Here is a 7,429-nt window from a genome sequence, read left to right on the forward strand (position 1 = left end):
GAAAACAGAGTTTAAAACAGAGCCTAAAAGACCTAAAAATTTGAAAAGAAAATAGTTCAAAAAGAATCCAAACCAAAACCTAAAACTAGTGCACTAGTTTCACATTTTCACTTGAAATTTGACCTAATTTTTGGCTGTTTTGTTGTTTCGGTTTCTATAGCTTGGAATCATAGAAAAATTTGAAACAAAAGGCAATTATACTCTCTGGACTCTTAATTTGATACTGGAAAAAGAAAGAATTAAAAAAAAAAAATAGAGAAAGAAAATTAAAAGGAAAAAGCCGAGAGGTATACAAGTTGAAAAACCTACTTGATTCCTTGTTATTGTTTTGACTACTACTTTTGCTATACTTGTCCAATTATCTTCAAATTTTTTTTGTTTTGTTCATCTATTCTAGTACCTATCTAGGAACTCTTCTCTCTGAGTGCTAGCTTTTATTTGGAGTCTTAATTTTTAGTTTTACTTGTTGAACTTCTTTGAGTCTTGTCATATACACATATTACTCTTAATTTTGGTATAAGCTTTCCAAATTGTGCTTTGTTGCTTGTCTAGTTTTCTTTCAATAATTTCTTGTGCTGGAAGTGGCCTTAAATCCTTGCTCAAGGATCAAGCATTGCTCAACAAAGAGTAGGAAAAATTTTGGACACTATAATCACCAAATTTGACCTAATTTAGTGACCAAAATCATCCTAAATCTCCTTCACTTGAGTGACCAATTCCTTCACCTTGTGAGGCAGCCACCTTAACCTTTTTGTTGTGTTTCTTTTGCAGGTCCAGGAGCAGCATATTGAAGGATTAGTGGTGGATTAAACACTTGGTTAAGTGTTAGAAAAGTTGAACACAAAACCGCCACTAATTGGTCACCAAAGCCGCCACTTTATTGCTTTTTAGGCTAGTTTAATTTTTGTCAATTCTCTTGTATTTTTAAACCAATTTGTAAAGCTTGGAGGGAGTATTAAGAAGCTGGTCAGGTATATCTACATCCTTGATAGACTCTCACGTGTAGTACTAGTGGAAGTGGCTTGAAAATTTCATATGTTTCAAGCTTCCACTTAGGATATCCGACTAGTTGCTTAACTTGTTTCTTTCAAGTTTTCTTGTACTTAATTGCTTTGATTTGTTGCTTATAAACGTCTAGAATTGTGTAGTTTTATTTGTTCACGTTTAGTTAAGTGTTAAAAACAAACCAATTGTGAAAAAGCATACAAAAATTTTTGTGAAAAGTTTTGAGGAATTGGAAATACCACAAAGGAGTTTAGTGATTTCCACTTGAAAAGGCTTGGTTATTAAGTGGCTCTTTGTAGCTCACCTCCCTTGATAGTGCAACTTGTACACTTAGACTTCCAAGTGCTATTTTCATTCCTAGAAAATACCAAAAACATTTTATAACTTTTTGCATAGCATACAAATTCTTTTGCTTAACCATGAGTCATCATTCTCAAGGTAGTAGTGACTTTGATACTCCCAAAAGCTTTGAAAGAATTGTCAAGGAGGTTGAAGCACTAAAACTTTGGAAAAATGATGAGATGCTTCAAAAACAAAAAGAGAAACTTGAAAAAGAAGTACAAATCATGGCTTTGGAACAAGAAATCCAAAAGATTAAGCAAAGAGAAGAAAAACTTTTAAAAAGTTTAAATAAAAATAAAAGTCCAAAAGGTTCTTCTAGGAGCTCAACCAAGAGCTCCAATGATTCTCAAAACCAAGATAATGATGGTAGTATGCATATGGATGCTTACTATCAACCAACACCTAGGAGAGTCATTAAAGAACACAAAGTGAGGGAATCAAGGGTTGATCTCCCTTACTTTCATGGAAAAGATAATGTGGACACCTACTTGGATTGGGAGATGAAAGTGGAGCAAATCTTCACTTGTCATCAAGTAGGTGAGGAAAGAAAAGTTCCTTTGGCCACCCTAGCTTTTCAAGGACAAGCCATGTATTGGTGGACATCCTTGGAAAGAGAGAGAAGACTTCACAATGATCCTCCCATCACTTATTGGAATGAATTGAGGAGTGCTATGAGAAGAAGGCACATTCCTTCTTATTATAGTAGGGAGCTTATGGATAAGCTCCAAAGGCTCCAACAAAAGGGTATGAGTGTTGAGGAGTATAGGCAAAAGATGGAGTTATATCTCATGAGGGCTGGGATAAGGGAAGAAGAAAGATTGACCATAGCTAGATTTCTAAGTGGTCTTAATTTTGACATAAGAGATAGAGTTGAGTTACTCCCTTATAGGGACCTTGATGATTTGGTCCAACTTTGTATAAGGGTGGAACAACAAAATTTGAGAAAATCCTCTTTTAAAGGAAAAACTCAATCTAGCTCTTATGTTAAGAAAGACTACAAGAGGGAGGGTCACTTTGATTCCTCTAAGAAATTTGGCAAAGAAAAAGAAAAAGAAAAAGAAAATGATAAAAATAAAAATATTGTCACTTCTAGTAGCAAAACTAGTGATATCAAATGCTTTAAGTGTCTTGGGAGAGGACACATAGCCTCTCAATGCCCAACTAAAAAGGTGATGATTTTGAAGGGGCAAGACATTTATAGTAGTGTTGATGAGTCTAGTTCCATTACTTCAAGTGATAGTGAATCAAGTGAGGAAGACCATTCCATTGAAAGTGCATATCCTTGTGATGGTCAACTTCTCATGATTAGAAGGCTTCTAGGAAGCCAACCTAATGAGTTCCATCTTTCACAAAGGGAGAACATTTTTCACACAAGGTGTAAAGTTTTAGACAATGCTTGTTCTCTCATTGTAGATAGTGGATCTTGTTGCAACTGTTGTAGCACAAGGTTGGTGGAGAAGCTTGGTCTTACTATTATTCCTCATCCGAAACCATATCAACTTCATTGGATTAATGAAGATGGGGATATTAATGTTAATCAACAAGTGAAAGTCAAGTTCTCTATTGGTAACTATGAAGACCAAGTGGTTTGTGACATAGTTCCAATGGAAGCTTGTCATATTTTGTTGGGAAGGCCATGGCAATTTGACAAGAAAACCATGCACAATGGCCTTACCAATGAAATTACTTTCACTCATAAAGAAAAGAAATTTGTACTACATCCTTTGTCCCCTTCACAAGTAATAGAGGATCAAGTACAAATGAAAAAGAAAAGAGAAGAAGAAAAAAAAAACTTGAATAAAAAAAAAGAAAAGAAGGAAAAGAAGCATAAGTTTTCAAAGAAGGATGAAGAAAAATCTTTTCTAAAAGAAGGAATTCAACAAGAACCTTTAAAAAAAAAACTTTGATTGTTGAAAAACTTTCTTACATTCTTCTTTGTAAAGGTATGCTTCAGTGTCATAATTTAAGTATTGAACTTAATTCTTTATCTCCTCAAATTTCTCATTTATTAAAAGAATTTGATGATATATTCCCTAGTGAAGGTCCACAAGGCCTTCCTCCTTTTAGGGGTATAGAACATCAAATTGATTTTGTGCCTGGGGTTAGTCTACCCAATAGACCAGCCTATAGGACAAATCCTCAAGAAACTAAGGAGATCGAGAATCAAGTCCATGAATTATTGAATAAGGGTTGGATACAAAAAAGTTTGAGTCCCTGTGCTGTGCCTGTATTGTTAGTGCCCAAGAAAGATGGAAAATGGAGAATGTGTTGTGATTGTAGGGCCATTAACAATATCACAATCAAGTACAGGCACCCAATCCCTAGACTTGATGATATGCTTGATGAGTTACATGGTGCTTCCATATTTTCTAAAATTGATCTTAAAAGTGGTTATCACCAAATAAGAATTAAAAAGGGTGATGAGTGGAAAACTGCTTTTAAAACCAAATTTGGATTATATGAGTGGCTAGTTATGCCTTTTGGTTTAACTAATGCACCAAGTACATTCATGAGGCTTATGAATCATGTCTTGAGAGAGTGTATAGGAAAATTTGTGGTTGTTTATTTTGATGACATTTTAATCTATAGTAGATCTCAAGATGATCATTTTGGACATCTTAGAGAAGTTATGATGATCCTTAGGGAAAACCAATTATTTGCAAATTTTGAAAAATGTACTTTTTGTGTGGATCATGTGGTTTTCCTAGGGTTCATTGTAAGCAAAAATGGGGTTCAAGTGGATCCCGAGAAAATCAAAGCCATTCAAGAGTGGCCCAAGCCTAAAAATGTTAGTGAAGTTAGGAGTTTTCATGGATTAGCAAGTTTTTATAGAAGATTTGTGCCTAACTTCTCTAGCATTGCTTCACCATTGAATGAGCTTGTCAAAAAAGATATTTTATTTGAATGGACTGCCAAGCATGACCAAGCATTTCAATTACTTAAAGATCAACTTACTAATGCACCCATTTTAGCTCTACCTAATTTTGAAAAGACTTTTAAGTTAGAATGTGATGCATCAGGAGTTGGCATAGGAGCTGTGTTATTGCAAGGAGGACACCCCATTGCATATTTTAGTGAAAAACTAAAAGGTGCCTCCCTCAATTACCCTACCTATGATAAAGAGTTGTATGCCTTGGTTAGAGCTTTACAAACTTGGGAGCACTATCTTGTGTCCAAAGAGTTTGTCATCCATAGTGACCATGAGTCACTTAAATATTTAAGAGGTCAAGGTAAATTAAATAAGAGACATGCCAAATGGTTAGAGTTTCTTGAACAATTTCCATATATTATTAAATTCAAGAAAGGAAAATCCAATGTTGTAGCTGATGCTTTATCTAGGAGACATACCTTGCTTGTGTCTCTAGGAACTCAAATTCTTGGATTTGATAATATTAGGGAATTGTATGAAGAAGATCTTGAATTTGGTGTTAATTATAAAAAATGTCAACAAAAAGCTTTTGATGGTTTTTATATGGCTGAGGGGTATTTATACAAAGAAGGAAGATTGTGTATACCCCAAGGATCCATTAGGAAACTATTAATTAAAGAGAGTCATGAAGGTGGGCTTATGGGGCACTTTGGTGTTGATAAAACCCTTAGTTTGCTAAAAGAAAAATTTTATTGGCCCCATATGCGAAAAGATGTCCAAAGGCATTGTTTTAGATGTTTAGCTTGTTTACAAGCTAAGTCTAAAGTAATGCCTCATGGAACATACACACCTTTGCCTGTTGCTTCTTCTCCTTGGGTAGATATTAGCATGGATTTTGTGCTAGGTTTACCTAGAACCCAAAGGGGAATGGATTCTATTTTTGTGGTAGTGGACCGTTTTAGTAAAATGGCTCATTTTATTCCATGCCACAAAGTAGATGATGCAAGCAACATTGCAAAACTCTTCTTTAGAGATGTGGTTAAACTTCATGGGCTTCCTAAAACTATAGTTTCAGATAGAGATACAAAGTTTCTAAGCCATTTTTGGCGTGTCTTATGGTCAAGACTAGGAACTAAACTCCTCTTTTCAACTACTTGTCATCCTCAAACAGATGGCCAAACTGAGGTAGTGAATAGATCTCTGTCTACTATGCTTAGGGCAGTCCTAAAGGGTAATCACAAATCTTGGGATGAGTTTTTACCTCATATTGAATTTGCCTACAATAGGGTAGTTCATAAAACTACCAATATTTCTCCTTTTGAGGCTGTTTATGGGTTTAATCCTTTAACTCCTTTGGACTTGATACCTCTTCCTAATGTTGAACATTTCATTCATAAGGAAGGGACTTCAAGGGCTGATTTTGTTAAGAAACTTCATGAAAGGATTAAAATTCATATTCAAAATCAAAATGAGAAATATGCAAAACAAGGAAGTAAAGGCAAGAAGTCTATGATCTTCGAGGAAGGTGATTGGGTTTGGCTTCATTTAAGAAAAGAACGTTTTCCAAATCAAAGGAAGTCTAAACTCAGTCCTAGAGGAGATGGTCCCTTTCAGGTCTTACAGCGTATCAATGATAACGCCTATAGACTTGATTTACCCTCTGAATATGGAGTCAGCACCACTTTTAATGTCAGTGATCTTAAACCTTTTGTAGGTGCTAGCGATGATGAGGAAGAGTCTTCAGATTCGAGGACGAATCCTTCTCAAGAGGGAGGGAATGATGGAAGAGCATGGGCTAAAGGCCCAACCACTAGAGCTATGGCCAGGAGGTTACTTGAAGATTTGACTGCTTCAGAGCTTAGTGGGCCCGATGGCTTGGTGGGCCTAGGGTGCTTCTCACTTGGGCTTTGATTGATTGAACACCATGTTTTTATTGTCTTTTATGAGTATAGGAATTTACTTTGTTGTTGGTCTTGTATTTTGACCATAGTTTAGGTTTAGGCTAGTTGGGCCTAGTTTTGGGCTTCATGGGCCTTTGGGCTTTTGATACCCAATATTGGGCTCATTTTCATTCTTGTAATTTTTCCTATTGATTGTATTCACTAGACCATTGTATTTTGGTCATTAGATTAGGTTTTTAGGAGGATTACATTAATAGGAGAAATAGGTTTCATTTAAGCATCATTTAGAAGTAATTTGAATTGAATTTGAGTCACATGGATGGCATGGGAAGGATCCGGCCATGTGAGCCTCAAATTCACTCCAAATCACTCCTAAATGACACTTAGATGAGGGTAGCATCCGTGTGAGTGTGTGAGTTGGCCAAAGTTTGAATTTCAAATTCAAATTTGAAATTCAAACTTGGCGCCAACTTGGTTCACCAAGGTGCCGTCCAAGTTAACCTAATTTTCCCTCCTATAAATGTAACCTTTCTCACCTTGTAACACACTTTTGATATATGAGAATTTTCTGAATATTTCTTCAGCCAAATTCCCTCAAGAGTCACCGAATTCATCCAAGAGAGAAAACCAAGAGAATGCCTTCAAAAACCTTAGGAAAACCTAGTTTCCTTTTCTTTGAAGTGTGCAATCCCTTGAGTACTTGAGCTTGGGTGCTTCCGTCTTCTAAGTTCAGCAAGAGTTCATCATCTTCATGAGTTCTTCAAGAGTACTTCTACCTCCATTGAAGAAGATCCGAGCCTAGGAGGAGTTTAGGAGGAGATTGTGTTTCACTTCTACTACTCACCTCCATCATGTGGAGTGGCTGAACCAGTATAAAAGACTTGTGCAATCTTCTTCAACCTTATCTCTTGTTTTGTAATTTCTTGATTGAGTTTTAAAGAAGATAAAATTTGATTAACAAGTGAATGTAATTCTTGATGTTTTAAATCTGTAGATTGAACATTGTTGATGAACCTCATGATGTTGTAATCAAGTTAGCATATTGCATTCATATTATCATAACAAGTCTTGAGAAGTGCTTCAAGTGAAAATTCTGTCATAGAAAAGTTTTAATTGAAAGTAAAGATCCAGAAACTCTGATAAAATTTCAAAGGGTCATTGAATCCAATTCACCCCCCCCTCTTGGATTAGGCCATTCTTTTCTAACAATTGGTATCTAGAGCAAGGTTCTTGAGAGTTGTTCAAGACTTAAAAATGGCCAACAACAACCTACCCTATGGTGAGGGTGTCTCTATACATAGACCTCCTGTTT

Source organism: Cajanus cajan, chromosome 11 (assembly GCF_000230855.2).
Source record: "Cajanus cajan strain Asha chromosome 11, NIPB_CcT2T_4, whole genome shotgun sequence".
Classification (NCBI taxonomy): Eukaryota; Viridiplantae; Streptophyta; class Magnoliopsida; order Fabales; family Fabaceae; genus Cajanus; species Cajanus cajan.